Raw genomic sequence first — 21,322 nt, forward strand, 5'->3', positions numbered from 1 at the left:
TGAAGAACAGGCTGGGAGTCTTACTGATAGCAGCAGAGGTGAGTTCAGGGCATTAGCGGGTATTAGTGCTGAAAGAACTGGCTTAAAAGGAAAACAGTGGGAAAATTCGAGGGCAAAGATCGAAATTGGACTATTGTCAGAACATTGAAAATAAGAAAAATCCAATTGTGTACAGGAAGAAACAAGTTTTACAACGTGTGTGTGTGTGTGTGTGTGTGTGTGTGTGTGTGTGTTCTAGAAAGGAGTGCAAAAGTCAGAGAAATCAATACCTTGCAAATTGCTAGCACTCAGAGGTTGGCAGGTTATCGCTGCCAGAGAAAGAGGTAGTAAGCAGGTTTTAGAACCTGTCCAGCAGCACCGCCAATTGGCCAGTGGTGTCCGTAAAGGATTGCTCAGCTAAAGTTCCAGCAGACAGAAACAGACGTGTAATTAACACTCGGCTAAGCTCCTCTCCTGGATGCTTTCCTCATATACATCTGCTACATGTTTTCCCACTATGTTAGGCAAAGTCTCTGTCACGTTCATAACAGTGATGATGAAAATGAGGATGATGATGGTGGTGGTGATAATGAAGAGGATGATGGTGGTGGTGGTGGTGGTGGTGGTGATGATGATAACGATGACTATAATGACTGGCATCACTTAGTATCTACCCATCTCTGGGTACCAACCCAAGCCCTGTGCAATTGTTACCTCATTCAGTCTTGTGTTCCTGCTATGGAATGGATATAAGCTGAGCCTCAAAACTTTGCCATGGAGGAACCCCTGCTCAGAGAGATGGCGTCGTCATCTGCCCACATTCACATAGCAACTAAGTAGAGACTAGATACGTGAACTTAACTTACAGGAGAGGGAAAAAGTGAATTGATAAAATTGGTGGCACATGCCTTTAATCCCAGCACTTGGGAGGCAGAGGCAAGCGGATTTCTGAGTTCAAGGCCAGCCTGGTCTACGAAGTGAGTTCTAGGACTGCCACGGCTACACAGAGAAACCCTGTCTCAAAAATCCAAAAAAAAAAAAATATATATATATATATATATTTATCAGAAAGTTTTCTGTCAAAAACCATTGGAAGGTGGAAAGCGTTACTAAGGTGTTGAGTTTGAGATGGTCCCAGCCATGGAGGATAAAAAGACAAATCTTTGTGCTCTCAGAAACGCAGGTCAGATTTGAAGCACTTTCATGGAAGAATATTTTGAATGTGCTGAAAAAAAAAAAAAAACCAGAAACCCACCCCTGCATTCAGAAATGCTAAGCAAAGGCCCCAACTACCACAAGAAGAGAGAGAGAGGGGAGAGAGATCCGGGGCTACTAACAGCACCCTGGTAGGGACAGGTGTTTATTTGTCAAAAAGAAGCTGTAGAGGTCACGAAACCTCTGGAATCTGCTAGATCACAAGGATAGAAACAATACGAGAGAAATATAAACAATTCCCTAAGAAAATTAGAGCTCACAAGTTCTTATTTTCACCCACTCAACAGTTAAACTTAAATTTTAATGGGCAAATAGTGTACAGGAAAGTGAATTATTACTCACACACTTAATGTCAGCAGAAATATCTGGGCCTCTGAACCACGAATATCATTAGCAAGAAAAGCAGTGTGGTGCATTATTGGATTATAAAACCCAGGGAAGGGGAAAGGCTTGGTCCCCAAAATGTCCATTATCAAATACCTTGCTAACTGGGGTTTCAAGTCCCACAATCACGTGAGGCAGGGTTCACCCACTCCTTCTCTCTTTACCGGCACTTGCTAAAAAAAAATAGAAAAATAAAATAGGAAGATAAAAATAGAATAGAGAGATTCTTACACAAAACAAATAGATAAAGCAAGAAACACCTGACGAAAAAACAAAAACAAAACAAAACAAAAACCCATCCTGAACTCTGGCAGATTGCTTAGAAAAGAATTAAAAGAAAAAAAAAGCGGGGGGAATGCTTGATTGGATAAGAGTGAGAGGGTGTGCAACCCCATAGGAAGAACAACAATATCAACCAGCCAGACCCCCCAGAGCTCCCAGGGACTAAACCACCAACCAAAGAATACACATGGAGGGACCCATGGCTCCAGCCGCATATGTAGCAGAGGATGGCCTTGTCAATCATCAATGGAAGGAGAGGCCCTTGGTCCTGTGAGGCTCTATGCCCCAGTGTAGGGGAATGCTAGGGCTGTGGGGCGGGAGTGGGTGGGTTTTGTGGAGACAGGGGAAGAGGGATGGGATGGGGGGTTTTCAGAGAGGAAACCAGGAAGGGAGATAACATTTGAAATGTAAATAAATAAAGTACAATAAAAAGAAAAAAGGAAAAAAAAAGAATGAGAAAACCATAAAGAACTAAACGGCTGTGCCAGCTTTGAAGGCCTTGCTGCTAGGCTTCACACTAAATGAATTCAACCTGAGTAGCAGGCTAAGAATTTCTTGAGAGTGTAAAAAGGCAAAAGAAAAAGGGAAATTGCAGCCGGTCATGGTGGCACACGCCTTTAATCCCAGCACTTGGGAGGCAGAGGCAGGAGGATTTCTGAGTTCAGCCTGGTCTACAAAGTGAGTTCCAGGACAGCCAGGGAACAGTTCCAGGACAACCTGAGAAACACTGTCTCGAAAAACCAAAAAAAAAAAAAAAAAAAAAGGAGGGGGAGGGGGGGAATTGCTCTAGTTACTCTGAAATCTGCCCACTATCAGAATCATAAAAAGTAAAACAGAGACGTTACTCCCAGTTTCTTTTAAAGAATATTTGCATGATTGGAGAACAGCAGCTATCCAGATGGATCTGGTCATACATGTCCTGGTTGGGATCAAGGACTGGGAGGAGTCAAAATGAGCATGCCCTGGAAGTTAATTGGCTTTCCAATGCCCCTGGGAGTTCGTCGGCTTCAGTTGCTGTGACAAAACACTGGAGGCTGCTACTAGGAGGAAAAGATACATTTTGATTCACAGTTTCTGAGTTTTGGGGCCTTGGTTGGGTGGACCATCAGCCAGGCTTGAAGTGAAGAAGTTCCTGGCCTTGTAGAAGCTGGGGCTGGGAGCAACATCCCTCCACCTCATTCAAAGGCACACAGTCGGAAACCTGACCCTAGCCTGCTAAGCAAACCAGTTGATCTCTTACCCACCAACAGTATCAGAAGCCCTCAGCATAGAGACCTTTGGGAGAGATTTAATATCCAAATCATAAAACTTTGGTGCTTGAAAATAAAATCTCAGAACGTCAGTGTTGTGGATTCGGTTTCCAAGGTAGCACATCCAGATGTTAGGCTTGCAAATAGAGGTTTATTTTGCAGTTTATCCTGGGATCGGCATGTGTAAAAGAGTTAGAGAGGAGGAAGATGCGGCAGGAGGAGAGGCTAGCAGAGAGGGGATTGTATGGTGGCTTCCGGTGACTTTATGTAAAGCTCTGAAGCCAGTGTATGGCCCCTCAAAGAATCACTGTTGAAAATTCTAAAGCACATATCTATGATATCAGAAACCCTATTTTTATTGCAAGGCCAAAAACAGATTGATTGCCACTGGGATGAGGGAGTACAGAATATGGGAGTTGTCTCACATGAAGACTATTGGTAATGCATTTTGTCAACATGCATTAAATCATGTAACTTCAAGGTTATTATGAAATTGCATATAAATTATTATATGAAATTGCATATAAAGAAAATTAGCATAAAAGAGGAACCCTGAAAATGATAAGAGAAAAAAACATTAAAGAATCAATCTAGGAGACCTGGCCAGCTAACTAGTGTTTCCCAGAGTGAACACATTTTGGTGTGGCTGGCATAGAATGGCTGGCATAGAAACATCTACGATTCTGCCTGCTACTAAAGTAAATAATACAACAAGACACCATTGTCCTCTTATCCAGTTACGGGTCTATATTTCACGCACAGGATTCTGACAGTGGAGATGATGTACCAATCTTAACTTCATATTTGTCCAATTTTACTTGTGCATGGTTATGTGGGTGCGTACGTGTGTATTTTCAGTTTCATATAATTCTATGTGTGATTGTTTTTATATCTACTAAAACAATCTCTTGTCTGCTCTCCATTTTAATAAATTTGCCATCTTTGGAGTGAGTGTCCCATAAATAAAACTATGTTATAATATAAGCTTTTAGATTGTCTGGGTTTTATTATTTCAGTCTGTACGATTCTCTGGAGATTTCCGCAAGTTTCTGTGAGCGGTAACTTGTCCATTTTCATTACTGAGTTGTAGCCTCTGGTATAGAGGTATAACAGCACACTTATCTCTTCACCCACAGAGTAACATCTACAGTTCTTCCAGTTTGGCCTTACTACCAATAAAGCCGATATGAACTTTCATATGCAGGCTTCTATGTGAATATAGTTTCACTTTTCTGAAATGAATACCCTATCAATACAATTGCCACTTCATGTGCTTAAATGAGTATTTGGCTTTATAAAAGACCTCAAGGGGCTGGAGAGATGGCTCGGTCGGTAGAGCGCTTGCCCTACAAGCATTATGGACCTGAATTTGGATTTCAAGAACTGCCACAAAAAAAATTGGGCAGGCTGGTGTACCGCTATAACATCAGCACTGAGGAGGGTGAGGAGACACAAAGAGAGATGGATCCTTGAAGATCACTGACCAGCCTGTCTAGACAAATGAATGGGCTCTGGTTCAATGAGAGACCCTGTCTCAAAACGTAAAGATGGGGAGTGTTTAAGTACATAGCATATAAATACAGCATGCTGTGTGTGTGTGTGTGTGTGTGTGTGTGTGTGTGTGTGTGTGTGTGTGTGTGTGTGTGTTTCATGTGTTTCAGGGCTGACCACTTTGTATTGGACAGCCAGTCAGGGGACTCATTCTTGGCTGAAGATAATTCTCCCTCCCTCAGCAGTCGACAGTCATTAGTTGCCTGTAGTTCTTTTTCTAGGCATGAGACTCCATGAGATTTTTCCACCTTCCACATTAATATGTCTGCTGATATTTCCCTTCTCTGATCTTGTTTATGCAGCATTCCTAGGAGAGACTGTCTCGCAGCAGACTTGCTGGTCCTGTGGTTCTTACAATCTTTCTGCTTCCTCATTCTCGATGTTTCCTGAGCCATAGATGTAGGGGCTGTGATGTAGATGTCTCTACTGGGGTTGGACACCCTGAGATCTGTTGATCTCTGGGCTGTGTCCAGTTGTGCTTTTCTGTAATGGCTTCCATTTGTGGTGTGGTAGCCAGAGTTATCTGTGCGTAGGAAGAATGAGATTCAGAACGTAGTTTGGGAATTTTTTGAGTAGAGGATTCTCTCCTAAGACCCGGGACCTCACCATCCCCAGAAAGCTGCTTGAGTTTCTAATAACCAGGCATAATGTCGCGGCTGTTCAGTGGGCTTTAAGTGCAGTGACAGAATGAAGATAATGTAGACTTTTTTATTACAAAGATAAACTGATAGAAATCAATGAAACTGGTAAAAAAGAGATCCAGACGAGGAATGGAGAGAAAAAAGGAGAGAAAGGAAAACTCATAAAGAGCAGAGCCTACTGCGTGGCTGAGTGGTTAGGGTCAAGAGCATCTCTCGCAGAGGACCACAGTCCAGTTCCTAACTCTCACATCACATAACTCAACAACTCCCTGGAACCCCTGCTCCAGACGACCTGACATCCTGTGGTGTCTGTGGGCCTATGGGCACCCCATGCACACACACCAATCCCCACACAAACATACATGCATGCAGACAGTTTAAAATAAATAAAACAGCAAATATCCTAAACTGAGAAAGTCCTGTGTGGATAGAGTTTGGAGATTTTCACAACTTGGAAAGGACTCATTTAAAACAAAGTCCCTGTGCCGTGATAGTCCTGTTGGAAAGGGGGACACTGCTGGAGGCAGCCAGAAAAGACAGATAAAGGATGTAGCAAGTGAGAGATGATGCAAATGCTGACTGGCTTCTTTACAACAACATATATATATATGAGCTGAGACGACGTGGAAGAGCAGTATTTGAGGATCTTTTAAAATGTTTTTTAAAAATATCTATTTCTTTCCAAAGGTGAACACAGTTCTATCCACAGCTAAAACATCTGTCAATGAAGGTAAGGCTTTTTCAGATAAAATCAGGTAGGGACTCGCTGTCAGTAGATCCACCTTGCAAGAAGCACTTGGCTGTAATTTTTAATGTTAGTTTCCTTCCTATCTGATTTTGAGGTCTCTCTACCCAGACTGACCATAAGCCAAGATAAGGACTCATTTCTAGATCCTGCTTGGGCAGGAAGAGGTCTATGAGCATTGGATGAGACCCAAGGAGAAGCTGAATGAAGAATTCATACAGTTGACTTACTGATAGGAGACTGCCAGAAAGCCAGAGGCAATGGGCACTCCACCAAACAGTGGGAGATGACAGGGGAGGAAGGGAGAGTTATGCCTGGGGCTATGAGCTCACTTGGTTTGGGATTAGTAAAATAACATTCAAATGGGGAAACCATAGCCCTGCTGAAGGGGATGGGGTATGATTGAGGTTTTCAACAATGCATGTCATGTCTGAAGATCGATGCTGGGCAGAAACTATATGACTTGTTAGCAAGCTCTTTATGTGACTATACGGCATGTTAAAGTTTAAAAGACGTGGCTTCCAGTGAGAACTTGGTACCTTAAACAAGGTTAATATGGATGATCTTTGCTGCCCATCCTTATAGGTTTTGTGACTGCGTGACTCATGCCATAGGAAGTCTGGCCAGATCTCAAATCCAGTTAGTGCACACCATATAATTCTGTGAGTCATGGGCTCAAGAAGCATGCTACTGAGTTCATATATTTATTTTAAAAAACAAAACAAAACAAAAAACAGCAGCAAGCTGCAGAGACCTCATACTCCCAGCGTCTCCATGAAATCGAGCACTGTCATGGCGTCCTGAGGGCCATTAGCTTTGAGAGCACAGGAAAGAAGAATGTCAGAGTTACTCCAAGGGTGCCATAAAGTTGCAGAAGTCACAGCGGTGTTCTTCCAAACTGCTCTACAACTATCACTTGTCAGTAGTCATTAACCAAAGGACAAGGGAGGAGAGGCAGGGACATATGGCAGACAGCTGCATTCATGGGCATCCACGGAGGACAGTCACAGGCAATTTTTGGTTAAGAGCAGGTACAATGGAAGATGGGAAGTCCCTGTGTGACGCACTCAAGGCTGCTTAAAATATGGCAAAGAGAGGGAAAGAAAATATGTCTTCATTTGGTTTTAGTCCACTGAGAGTCGGGTCTCTGTATGGCAAAGGATTGCTCATGCGCAGGGGGCAAAAGATGGTGAAAAGGTTATGAGAGTCTGACAGCGTCATGTGTGAAAACAGATATAGATAACGTGGGCCAGGGGCATGGCCTTAGCAGATACAGTGGCTTGTCACCAAGGCTAAGGACCCAAGTTCAATCCCAGTCCCTGCGTGGTGGAAGGAGAGCTGACTCTCATAAATGATACTCTGGCATTCATACATGTTCTGTTGTGGCTGTGAGCATTCATAAAGACACAACATAAACACATATTTAAAAGAATAGCACACTAGCTATTAGGTATAACATGACAAAGTACACATGATTAATATACTCAGGGTCAGGAATTGGCCTATTTGGTTTCAGTTACTCTTTTGGTATAGGGGGAAACAGTCTCTCCCCCTCCCCTCCCCCTCCCTGTTCCCTTCTTCCTCCCCCTCCTCCTCCTCCTCCTCTCTCTCTCTCTCTCTCTCTCTCTCTCTCTCTCTCTCTCTCTCTCTCTCTCTCTCCCTCCCTTCCTCTCTCCCTCTCTCTCTCTCTTCTCTCCTCAGACACAGGAAGAAGAAGAGACTCTAACTAGGAACTGGGTTACTGTGGCGGCATGGTGGTACTATAGTTAATACCCAGATAAAAACATCAGACACACTAGAAATAAAACTAAGCTTAACGCTTTACTCATTGTGTGATCTTGAGAAATGGGGCTCTGTGCACTTCAGCTTCCTGACCTGTCAAATACAGATGTCGAAGTCTCTGGATAGAGGACCTAAAACTTTTGCTTTCTTCAACTCGTTTGATCTTCTGTTTCTGAAGAAAACTTAGGAGGTCCTCGTTTTCCCATTTCCCTCTTCTCACGAAAGTTCTGTTATTACTGAACCTGGAGGCATGCCTGTATCCCAAAGGGCCAAGCTTGGCCACTAGTCCTTGAGAAGCCAATTAAAGCAACCAAGATAATAATAAAAGGAGATTATTAAGTATGGTCACATGGGGAAGACAGGCAAAGAGATCCAGTGACCCACTGGACCCCACCCCTGCTCCAGTTCATCTTCAGGGTCCTGAGTGAGAAGGCTAGGGGTACACATCTAAGCAGCCCCACTCAAAATGTGGTCCCCCACCCACCACTGACACGCCATAGTCTTGGCTTCTGTCTCATTCTGAAAGTTAGTCTAACAAGCCTCAAGGACTTTGTGAAATCTCTTCCCAGGGACAACCATTGTCTTCTCCCAGCAAGAGATTGCTGGGGAAATTCTTATTTCATAGGATCACTGTTTCAATGGTCTGACAGTCAGATCCTAAAGCATCTCTTTAGAATGTCTTTATTTATTTCAGCCCAGTTACCATATTGGTCAGTTCTGGGACTCAGAGACCTAACTTATGGGAAACCCTGAACCAAGAAACAAGAGAGGGCTCTGCAACTGAGGTTTGCTGGAAAGCCAGGATGCTCATCAAGGGGCCACATGGACTGTGCTCTACATGGGTGTCCTTTATCCCAGATTCTCATCCTAGAATCCATACTGTGGTTTTATCCTGATTGCTTGGATCTTGTGACCCACTCCCTCCAAAACTTTATAAAGCCACGAGAGTTTTCTCAAATGTTGTATTTGAAAGAGAGATTAGCCGTCCAGACAGCCAAAAAATATATATATCCTAATGAGGGTAACTCAGATTAGGGGATACAACAGTGGTGCACTCGGAGGAACTCAAAGCCAAGTACAAACAGAAATCTCATCCTGAGACTCTTCCCTTGAATGCCTTAGGAACTGTGTCATTTGACAGAACCTAGAGGTTTTGTCTCTCCCTTGCCTGATTAGATCTTTCCATATATCTCTGCTTTTTAAAATTGTACTGTATGTGGATGTGTGTTTGCCTGAGTGTATGTACGTGTGCCATGTGTGCACAGGGCTGGTCAGAAGAGGGCATCGGCTCCTCTGGATCTGGAGTTACAGACAGCTGTGATGCACCAAGTAGATGTTGGGAACTGAATGCAGGTCCTCTGCAAGAGCAATACGTGCTCTTAGCCCCTGAGCCATCTCTCCAGTCCTGCTTTGACTGTGTTTTTTGAGAGCATTTCTAACTCTAAACCTTAAGCACTGTGTTTTCAAAGCTGTCAGTTCCTCCCTGCCCCTTCTCTCTGCCCTGCGTCTCCTCTCTTGTTCATTCCATTACCTGCTTCCCCCCAGACCTCTTCCTTCTTTCTCTCTGTGATTTTTCAAGAAATGGCGAACTCTGAGCAAGGCTGAGGGAAAGATCAGTCGAAAACCCATGGGCTGACACTCTAAGCTGGGACCTTTACAAAGAAAAATCAGCTTCTGGTAGCATCTCTCCCACCTTTACTACCTAGTGGCACCCCTTGATTTGGGCTCTAATTGTGACTTACTTCCTGTCAAAGCAAGAGGAGACCTGTGGATGAGCGAAGCTGAAAAGAACGGGGTGGACAACAGTCTGATGCCGCAGGCAGCTTTACCTCATTTTCAGTGTAGTCATGGAAGCGGCAGAGAAGGCAGTGATCCAGGGGAGGTTAACATTCAGAAAACAGTTCGGAAAACCATGGGAATAAATTTTAATAGGCACATACTACATATTAACAGAATAGCATTTCCCAGAGCTCTACAGGATAAGCTCAACCAAAACTGCCTGGCATGTACTACACATTACATCCCAAGGAAGCAGGAAAAGAAAAAAAAAGGCATGTCCCCATTTAGGACACACGGAGGCGAGATTCTTTGTTCTGGGCACACAGAGGACAGATTCTTGGGTCTGTGTTCTTGGGGCCTGCCTCCATGAGACAGGGCATACCCTTTCACCAGGCGGGGCTCTTTACCATCTTCTGGTATCTAGTCATTAATATGAATAGCATTGGAACCCATATATGTGAGACGACTTCATCTTGTCAGTTTTGAACAGTTTTGTCTGCGCTGTTCTAGAGCATAAGTTTTCCATCACTTTCCACGCCCACCTTGCACATTTTGCTTTTAAGGCAGAGCTTTTGAGGTTTCATTTGTTTGTTTGTTTGTTTATCAAATAATGAGTTTTTAAAGTCAGACATAAAGTCTGGTGTGGTAGCTCATGCCTATAACCCCAGGAGATGGAATTGGGAGGAGCATAGAGAGTTCAAAGCCAGCCTGGGCCAGTGAGTCCAAGGCCATCTTGGACTCCACAGTGAGACCCTGTCTTGAAAACACCAAAAAGGAAAAGAAAACAGAAATGGTCAAGACTTCGGAGGAAGTGGACAGGGGAACATGTTTTCTGCACAGCACCGCTGTGTTTGACTTTATTTCATGATGAGTACATATTGTTTATTTTATTTTAAAATAGAAATTAAGATTTGTAGGCTGGGCAGTGGTGACGCACGCCTTTAATCCCAGCACTCGGGAGGCAGAGGCAGGCTGATTTCTGAGTTCGAGGCTAGCCTGGTCTACAGAGTGAGTTCCAGGACAGCCAGGGCTACACAGAGAAACCCTGTCTCGAAAACAAACAAACAAACAAACAAAAGATTTGTGACGTTTTTCTAGTCACAGATTCCTGAAGCCTGAATGCAGTCACCCTGCTAATTATACTCTCTTGCTATTGAGGTTCCACTGGGAGTTCCCCCAGCTTTCCTGCCTGTGTGTGCCTCTCTAATGACCTAGCAGAAAGCAGCAGAGGTGGGAAGTGACTCTGCCCACTTTCTTGTTGCACAAGAATCCTGTGTCCCCACAGTTTTATTTTCAACATTTTCTTTTTAAAAAAGATTCTTCTCTCATATATTACATCCTGGTTGCAGTCTCATTTTTTAACATTTTCTTTTCAAAATTCTTCTCTCATATCCCAATCACAATTTCCCCTCCCTCTCCTTCCCCTGCCCAGAGTCTCCACCCATACATCTCCTCTCCCCCAGATCCACAACCCCCTCTCTCCCCTCAACCAAGAGAAGGCCTTTCAGGGACACCAACCAAACATGGCCTAACAAGCTACAATAAGACCAGGCACATACCATCACATCAAGGGTGGACAAGGCAACCCATATGGAGGGAAAGGTTCCCATAAGTAGGCAAAAGAGCTCCCACTGTTAGGAGTCTCATGAGAACACCAAGCTACTTACCCATAACATGCATGCAGTGGACCCAGGTCAGACCCCTACAGGCTCCGTGATCCCTGGGAGTCCCCATGAGTACCAGTCAGTTGATTTTGTGGGCCTTGTTCTTGTGGTGTCCCTCCGATCCTTCCTCCCTTCCTCTGCTGGACTCTCCGAGCTCCGCCTAATGTGTGGCTGTGGGACTCTGCATCTGCTCACATCATTTGCTGGATGAAATCTCTCTGGTCTCTTTGATAATGATTCTGTTAGGCTCTGGTCCCAGCACACTCTACAGGCAAGGCAAACTGTAGGTTTTGTGACTGGGTTGGTGTCCCAGTCGCTCCACCTGAGGCCTTGCCTGGTTACAAAAGACGGAGGGTACAGGCTCCATGTTCCCCATTACTAGAAGACTTTGCTAGGGTAGATTCCAGTAGATTCCACGGAGTTTATATTGCACTAGGTTTCCACCTCACCGCCCCACCCCCAAATTTCAGTCATTTCTCCCAGTATTTTCTCTCTCCTTCCTCACACCTGACGCCTCCAGCGCCCAACCCCAGTGCACATGTGAAATCTTTTCTATTTCCTTTCCCTAGGGAGATGCTTGAGTACCAGCCCCCCTTAAGGCTTCCGTGTTGCTTAGCCTCTCTGGATCTGTGGACTGTAGCATGATTATCTTTTACTTTAGAGCTGATACATACTTACAAGTGAGTACATATCATGTTTGTCTTCCTGGGTCTGGGTTACCTCACTCAGGATAATTTATTTTTCTAGTTCCATCCATTTGCCTGCAAATGTCATGATTTCCTTGTTTTTTTAACAGCTGAGTAATACTCCATTGTGTAAATGAACCAATTTTTTAAAATCTATTTGCGTAGGTTGAGGGATATCTGGGTGGTTTCCAGTTTCTGCTTATTGCGAATAAAGCTGCTATGACCATAATAGAGCAAGACGTCTTGTGGTATATGCCCAGGAGTGATATAGCTGAGTCTTGAGATAGATCAATTTCCAATTTTCTGGGAAACTACCATATTGATTTTTGAAGTGGCTATACAAGTTTGCACACCCATCAGCAGTGGAGAAGTGCTCCCCTTGCTCCAAATCCTCACCAGCACGAGCTGTCACTTAAGTTTTTGATCTTAGCTATTCTGGAGGAAGAAAGATGGAATCTTAAAATCATTTTGATTGGCATTTCCATAATGGCTAAGGATGTTGATATGTATGTATCTATGTATGTATGCATCTTAGGGATATGAGAACATATACATTCATGTTAGAGATGCAACCCAGTGGACTGCATGTGCCAGCTAGGTAATCACTTAGAACTGATCTACATTTGCTACCCTAATTTGATAACTCATTTTAAAAAGATGTATTTTTTAAATGGGTGGGTGGATGGGTGGCAAGCCCTGTTTTTGAGCAGCCCAATGTTGATTCTGGACACTAAACTCGGGTCCTATGGAATCGCAGTCAGCATTCTTAACCACGTCTCTCCAGCCCCAACACTTCTTGGTAATTAACCTACTCTTAGACATTATCCTATGCATATATAGAACATTCTGGTCTCACTCACTCCTCCTCCTCTTCCGCTCATCCTGTTCCCACCTCCACTAATCCCTTCCCTCTTCCCCTCACCTCCCCACCCACTTTCATAACCATTCATTTTGCTTTATGACCCACTGGGTTTAAGCAGGGCCACTCCCATGTGCATGGGTGTGCAACTGTTCACTAGAGCATTAGTGCTCTCCAGTGGCTACATCACTGACGGCCATGACTTCCTCTCTCACAGCAGCCTTTGATGGCTATCAGCTCCCCTAACTGGAGTGGGGCCTCATGGGCCCCTCTAAATCCACGACCAAAAATTTATGGGCTTAATCTTGTGCAGCTGCCATGAGAGCAACAACATCCGTTGTGATTTCCTGAGTGCCCCAGACACATCACAGTCAAGACAACCCTCTTCTCCTTCACTCAGCTCTTGTATCCTTTTGTCTTCAAGACATTCTCAGTGCCTTGGTGAGGGTGATATGGGTATCCCAGCTACTGGTGAATTAATACTCACTTGCTCTCAGTACCTTAACCAGCATGAGCCTGTGCGTTAACCACCATTTACTGCTGTTCTTAAACTTCACCGGGAAGCTTCTTGAGGTAGATAAAAATTAACACAAAAGGCCACAACTCAAGAATACACAAAGAGTGAGAGACTTTGGGGCACCGAGTTCCAAGTGGGATGTTTTCATCAATCCCCTTTCTTCAAGGCTCAGAGATCTGTGCAGAAGAGGAGGTGGAAAGACCATGGGAGCTAGAAGTGATGGAGGACACCAAGGAAACAGTACCTCCAAGTCACACAACAGGACTGATGCACATATGAACTCAGAGACTGTGTGAGGCAGCACACACAAAACTCCATAGCTTCAAGCAGACAGGGCCCCAGCACTGAGATGGAGAAGTAGAGTCAGGCTACCACCCCTAACCAAGAAGCTATCTGCAATCGATTCCCATTGGCAAAGAGAAAATCAGGCTTCCCCAGTGGAGTGTCACTAGATATAGCAACCGCATTTCAGAACAGGACCCACACCCAAGAGTAGTGAGCCAACACGAAACAAACTCAGTGATATTTTTGTGGACTTTTTCTTTCAATTTGCTTTTGTGGGGGGATTTTTTGTCTTTTGACCTTTTGGCTGTTTTGTCTTTTTGTGGTGTGTCTGTGTCTGTGTCTGTGTCTGTGTCTGTGTGTCTGTGTGTGGTGTGTTTCTTGTTTGTGTTTGTTTATTTGTTTTGAGAGAACATAAAGTTTGGTGGGTAGGAAGCTGAGAAGGATCTGGGAGGAACTGAAGGAGGATATGAAAAATATATACCATATGAAAAATTTTCAAATAAAAAGGGAAAAGTTTTGCAATACTATGCATATACATGTGTGTGTGTGTGTATGAGAGAGAGAGAGAGAGAGAGAGAGAGAGAGAGAGAGAGAGCTTTCTCCAACTCTCTTTTTCAAGTTCAAAGCAGGTCTTATTCTGCTTATATCTCAAGTATCTAACAGCTTTATTGAGTTCTAACTTGTGTATTAAAACCTGCTCATGCTTAATGTGTACAAGTTGGTGGGTTTGGACATAAGGACATAAGGAGACACTTAAGAATGAACCATCACCCTTTATTATACCCCTCACCTACAGAGGTTTCCTCCTGCGAAGCTATTGCTCTTCAGACTATCCTACAACCAAGATTTTTCTTATTCCTTTTTCATGGTATTTTGAAATGCTTTCCTTTACATTCTACATTTCCTGTAAAGTATAAATTAAATCTTAAAGCTCTCAGATTCCAGTTCAAAATTTTGGATGAAAGTTCTTTACTCCAGAAGGCACACAGTAGCAAGATGGACCCATTTCAGAGATGCCAAGTGGATCTGTCAATAGGTGGTAAAAAAAAAACTAACTTATTCACTATGTAGATACCCTCTCCTTTCATTGACAGGAAGTACTCTGTTGTCAGTAGCACCCTGTAGATATGCGGCATTACTTTAGCATCTACTAATGATGATTATTTGAATTGGCAAATTTGACAAGAGTTAAGAAATGTATTGTGATTTTTCTCATTCTTTCCATGTTTGTTGACTGCAACATTGCACCTAGCCTAGAAGAGTTTACCTCCATTAGTAAACTTCGGTGTATCCCCGAGAAGCAATTAAAGAGAGAAAAGAAGGTAATGGTTCACACCAATAATGTTTATAGCCAAGTACGTGCGTCTGTGTAGTCAGGCTCCTGTAGCACAGAACCTTTGACCACGTGACTCACAAGTCATGCAAATGCATTGCTCACAGGTCTAGAGGCCGAGCACTCTAGAGTCAAGGTCAGGTTCGGTGCCTGCTGAAAGCCTTCTTCTCTGACTCATACATGGCCCTCTTCCCTTGGTCCTCACATGAAGTTAAGTCTAAAGTCTATCAGATTCTGCTTCAACATTTTGGAGGAAGGTATACAGTGGAGAGATTGACCTGAGGACCACTGCCTTTCATAAGGAGACGGCTCCCATTCATGAGTCCTGATGTCATGACCAACCATGTTCCCAAAGGAACCACTTTACAATAGTGTCACCTTCAGGTTAAGGTTCAAGTCGCCAAGCTTAGAGGGAGAACGCAAACACTCAGATCATGACATGTCATTCCTAGCTGTCTGCAGTGGTGAATAATTTCATGATGGAAGGGAGGGCTGCTGCTGCTCAGTGACTCTCAGGACTCTCAATTTTAAGGGAGTCTCTGGTTCTTAACCCACTCTCTCCCTTCAAAAAAGAGGATTAAGCATTGCCCATAAAAGCACCCACAGCCTACCGGAAGCCCAAAACAATCAGAACAGAGGCCAACTAAACGCTGCCTTGCAGGGAAAAGAAGAAATGTTTATGATATTATGAGCAGGGCAAGAGAGAAAGACTGCAATAAATGTCAGCTAAACCCTGCAGGGTAAGGAGAGGGTAAGCAAATCAAAAGCAAGCCTTAAACAGCCGCAGGACTGTTTTTACAATGTGCACACAACTTTGGGGGGGGGGGGGTTCACGCTGCATTTTGACATTTACAACTTGTCTGTATAGTCTTTAAAAGAAAAGGAAGACAAAATGGACAAACTGAGGGAGAAAATGGAAGGATGGGAAGAGGATGGAGGATGGAGGGGAGAGAGATGGGGAGGGAGGAAGGAAGGGAGGGAGGGAGGGAGGGAGGGAGGTAGAAAGAAGAGAAGGAAGGAAAGAAGGAAGGAAGGAGGAAGGGAAAAGAAGGGAAGGAAGGTGTGTGGTTCTTGTAAAACTACCTGTATCTGATCACAGTTGCTATCACATTGCTGCATCCACTGCTGCTGGTCACTTCTGAGTGGTGCCTCAGAGATTCCTTGCCCATTTCCTACTTTCACATTGACTCTAAATTCACGGGTTTTATGAAATGGCAGTCTTTGGTTTCATTTGTAATTTTTATTGAGTGTTTCAAAAAAGATTATGTGAGGAAACTCTACTAATTAAGGTTGAAATCTACCATTACTCAGATAGCCTGTGGGTCTCTGCAATATGGAGGGCTGCCTTCATTACAAGGGCTTCTTCTTCTCTGACCTTGTTTGAGGCATTGTTGGTACCCTAAGCTTTCAGCCAATGACATTTGCCCATCCTGAATGTTTCTGCCCCACTCCATCCCCTGAAATTATATAAGCCTTGAATCATCCCCAGTAAAGTTGATCTGCCTCCCTGCAGCTGGTCCTGATTGCAGACAGATATTGGCCAATGATCCCCAAGGGCAGGGAGAGCTACAGGATTATTCTTCTAGTAAAAATTTATATTCGCCAATGTTTTTCTAACAGAAAAAGCAATTCTGTTGTGGACTGCTGTCCTCCAGGCGTAATGTGACTAAACCAACTTAAAGGTTATCTGTGGTTATACAATGAGGCCTTCACACGTTCAGGCCTATAGATACTCTCTTTTTTAAAAGGATGGGGCAGAGATAGGAAGAGGCTTTAGCCCCTCACCTGAGATCCCAACCACTCCCTCCCTCTTGCAACTCCCTCCAAGTTCAGGAGGTGTTTGAATATGAAACCTGTGAAGGTTAACTAAAGGAGGAATTGAACCGGCTGAACATGGTTATGAGGTAGAGGACACTCCAGGGACAGGTCACTGGGATTTAGCATCTTGGTTTGCAGCTGTAATTCAGGTTGTGTTTGACTTCATTTCAGCCTTTGCTCCTTTAATCTTCTAAGCATGAAAATGCAAAAAAATTAAAAGTGTTGGACTCATCCTGAGTTTGATGATGGACTAGAGGCCAAGCTAGCCCAAACAGGGAGCTTTGGGCTCAGTCTCAAAAAGTAAGGTGGAGAGAAACAGAGAATGATAAATGAAGTCAGCTTTTGCCCTCCACACATGCACATTAACACACAAACACACACACACACACACACACACACACACACACACACACACACACACACACACACACACACTGAGCTCCCCTAAGGACGTGAGATCAGGGAAAGCTACAGGCCTGGGAGCCTCAGTTTGTTCTGACACAGCCCTTGAGTGAGGAAAGGACTGGAGAAGCTGTTGTGAAAATAGAAGAGTAGACACAGATGGCCCAAAGGGGCACACAGTAGGAGCTCTGCTAGAGCTGAGAGATACCCAGGGGAAGAAGTGGGAGCAGACCTCATCAATGGAGAAGCCCACTAGAGTCTGATAGCTCTGGACCTGAGACAAACAAGTAGATTATCCTCTGGGGCCACGTGTCTCTCTTTCATTATCCTAGAGCTTGAGAACTTGGAAGTCCAGGGATGAGCCTGACCCCCACAGCTGCACCTGTACCAAACCAAGATAGTTCTACCCAGCAAAGCTATCTTTAGAATTTGATGGAAACACAAGGACATTTTCAGACAAGCACAAACTTGTGTAGCTAGCTATCGTTTGGTGCCGTTACTGTTTTCTCAGCATTAATTCTGCCGATTCATAAGCATGGGAGGCCTTCAGTCTTCTAGTATCTTCTTTAATTCTTTTTTCAGCATCCTAAAGCTTTCATTGTGAAAGTCTTTTTGCCTCCTTTGGTTAGATTTAATCCAAGGTATTATTTTTGCTATTGTGAACAGGATTTCCCCCCCCCAACATACAGCAATTTCTTTCTCAGCAAGTTTGTTATTGGCATAGAGAAAAGGTGATGCTTGTGTTAAGCGAAGTAAGCCAGAATCACAAATATAGCCTGTTTCTCTCCCAAAACAAATAACTACATATAATTATACATGTGTCTATTTACTTATTATATGGAGTCATGAAATTAGAAAAGAGGCCGTGGGAGAGGAAGAACTATTAAGTGTGGGAAAGGAGAGTGAATGGAGCACATGGTAAGAAAGCAGGAGTTCTGCGGCATCCTGAGGAAGTCAGAGAGTAACCCAGAGGTGGCCGTGGGACCTGGGACAGCAGTGGGGAAGGGAGATTAGAATGACCAACATTTATAAAAATGCTGTAATGATTCCATTGCCCTGTATATTTGTCTTGGTTACTTTTCTATTGCTGTGACAAAACACCATGACCGAGGCAACTTATAGAAGAAACCATTTAACTTGAGGGCTTACACTTCCAGAGGATTAGAGCCCATGATTATTATAGTGGAGAGAGAGGAGGTGAAGTAGCAGAGAGCTTGCAACTGATTCACAAGTATGTGCCAAATACTGAGAAAGCTAAATGGAAATGGCCTGGGTCTTTGAATCCTCAAAGTCCACCTCCAGTGACACACTCTCTCCAGCAAGGCCACATCCCCTAACCCTTCCCAAACAGTTCCATCAACTGGGCACCAAATATTCAAATAGATGAGTCTATGGGGGAATTCTCATCCAAACCACCACAATGTTAATCTACTAATTAATTAAAGAATAGGAAGAGTTCACTGTGCTGCATCTGATATGTTAAAGCAAGGCATTGTTGTAGCCTGTCAAAACACCCTCACTCACACAAAGACCACAGAGACCATCATCTTGCAAAACACATGAGGATTTTACTTATCCAACATGTTGGGGAACCCCCTCTCAGCACGAAGCCCAGAGAAGAGGCCCAGAACAAAGAAAGGACACTTTTTATACCTTTGTAAGGGCTAGATATAGGCACCAGGGTAGTTTGGCTTATTTTAATTGGTGTAGCTAATAACCTTTTTAGACATTGGTTGGTTTGCATAGGGTGACTCTCATTTTGTCTGTCCTTGAGGTTTTTAGTGTGAGGTGGGGCAAGGAAATTGTTAATCTTGTTTTGGAAGCTTAGTAATTTTGACCGTTAAAACTATGTTTCTAAGCTGGGCATGGTGGAGCACACCTTTAATCCCAGCACTCGGGAGGCAGAGGCTGGCGGATTTCTGAGTTCAAGGCCAGCCTGGTCTACAAAGTGAGTTCCAGGACAGCCAGGGCTATACAGAGAAACCCTGTCTCGAAAAACCAAACCAACCAAACAAACAAACAACCAAAACCCCTATGTTTCTGTATTTGTTTAGTCAGCCAGCTTTCGTATCTGGTTCTGCACTTGGCCTGCAAAGTCTCTGGAAAGTCCTTTTCGAAGGGGGAAGGTACTGAGTGGTCTTGAATTCATTTTGGATATTACATTCCCCCTTTTTCCTTGGTACATTTCTGTTGAAAGCCGGCCTGCGGCTCACAAGAAACAGGTACACCTGGGAGGCAAGCTGGGGCTAAAAAGAGAGGGGAAACTAGGCAGTCGAGAGAAAAATGGAGCCAAGACAAGGTTCCTGATCAAGGCTCAAGTGTTTAATGGCAAATGCGCTTAGCTTATAAAGGGCAGGGGGAGGCCCATTCCCGCCAATTCATTCTTGGAGCCTGGAACCAGCTGTGCAGGATAGGGTGTAGTCTCCAGAATAGCTAAGCGGCCTCACAGCAGGTGGCAGTAACTTGGAGGGGAACAGCGGCAGTGGCTGAACAATAGAGTGATCTAGGGAGGAAGGCTCCACCCTAGGTAATCTCCTTAGTGGCAGCAAGGTCAAGGTCTGGCTCAGCCTGCTTCAGGCTGGGGGAAGGTTACAATTTCCTCCCTGTTGTTAATATTAAAAAAAAAAAAACTGGACTGAGGCATAAAATTTATTTATGCTCTATAGTCCATTTCAATCCTGAAATGATATCTCACTTTGTTACAGTTATTGATATTGTTGTCTGAGCATCAAAACTTGTACTGTACTCAAGCAATTAAGGCTACATGGGCCAAAGGTTAAGAACAAAAACAGGATAAGAAGGGATAGTAAACAGGACTAGGCAGGGACCCTTCCAGCAATGTATGAGGGTCTGGGCATGATGCAGGTGCACGTAGATCAGATCTCCAATCTGAGATCTTTGGGGTACCCAGCTCATTTGCTGTTGCCAGTTGTCCTTCTGCACCACCTGCAAGTCTTTTAACTTAGCATACAGATCATTATTACAACATGTGGGTTTAAACACATCATTTAAGATAGTGATGGGCATGGGAGCCCCATAAAGGATCTCAAAAAAGTAAGACTGAATCAAGAGGGAGTATTTCTGGTTCTAAATAGAGCAAGGGGAAGGAGTACCCAGTTTGTGCCAGTCTCCATGGTTTATTTTGTCAAGGTCTCTTTTAGGGTTCTATTTATCTTTTCTATCTGTCCTGAGCTCTGAGTTCTGTATACACAATATAATTAATTTTTATTTGACCTCTAAATACTTGGCCACACCCTGACTTACCTGGGCAACAAAGGCAGGCTCATTATCTGACCCTATTGTTTTTGACACTCTAAACCTTGAAAAGAAAATTTAATAATCTTTTTGATGACCATCCGAGCAGTCTTATTTTTATAGGGAAAAGTTTTTATCCATCTCAAGAACATATCCACAAAAGCCAGAATGTATTTATACTCATATTTTTTTCCAGTAAAATCTACTTCCCAGTGGACACCAACTCTAGAAATGAGGGCTAAGTCCTCTGCTATGAAGACAAACTCGGGCTCCATTGCCAGGAGCAGCAGCAGGGCCATGGCTGCTATTGTTGTGCCTCTCGGTCTGCCATGTTGTTGTCCCTTGCTATCATGGTATCTCTCTTCTGGTGACTAGGACAGTGGATGATGTTTACCTTGGCAGGGTCATGGAGAGCCTCAGTAGAGCCAGTATTTCTTCTTTGTTCTTAAATTCTTTTTCCTCCAGATGTCAGTAGACTCCTCTGTTGATATATGGCCCCATGGACGTGGACTGTGGCAAAAGTGTACCTGCTATCCGTGTAGATGTTGAGTCTTTTGAGCTGATGTGTCCTTTGGCAGAGCCTATCCAGCTACCACAGCTGCTCCAGCATGTTTTCTTTCTTCTTCTAGATAGCTGTTCCAGTCTGTGAACATCTATACCCTCTAGTGGCTGGTCAGTCAGATCTCCATGTCACCTATGTTTCAGCAAGAACTTGCTGACAGTCTGGGTCTGGGAGCAGAGTAGCTGAGTTCAGACTTGAGGGGGTCAAAAATGACTCTATCAGAGTTGAACAACAGAGTCTAGTAATGAGTCATGTGAGCATTAGTCAGCCATCAATCAGGGGTCTGAACCATACTTTTTAGGGTGTTCACCAAGTTCTGTCCCAGAGTCAATT

General features: G+C 43.9%; 1 protein-coding gene across 3 annotated transcripts in view; it reads left to right on the forward strand.

The window, feature by feature from the left end:
* Nxpe4 (neurexophilin and PC-esterase domain family, member 4) overlaps positions 1-21,322 on the forward strand; it is a 238,022-nt gene that overhangs the window by 122,139 nt on the left and 94,561 nt on the right. The window lies entirely within an intron of this gene.

Source organism: Mus musculus, chromosome 9, assembly GCF_000001635.26.
Source record: "Mus musculus strain C57BL/6J chromosome 9, GRCm38.p6 C57BL/6J".
Classification (NCBI taxonomy): domain Eukaryota; kingdom Metazoa; phylum Chordata; class Mammalia; order Rodentia; family Muridae; genus Mus; species Mus musculus.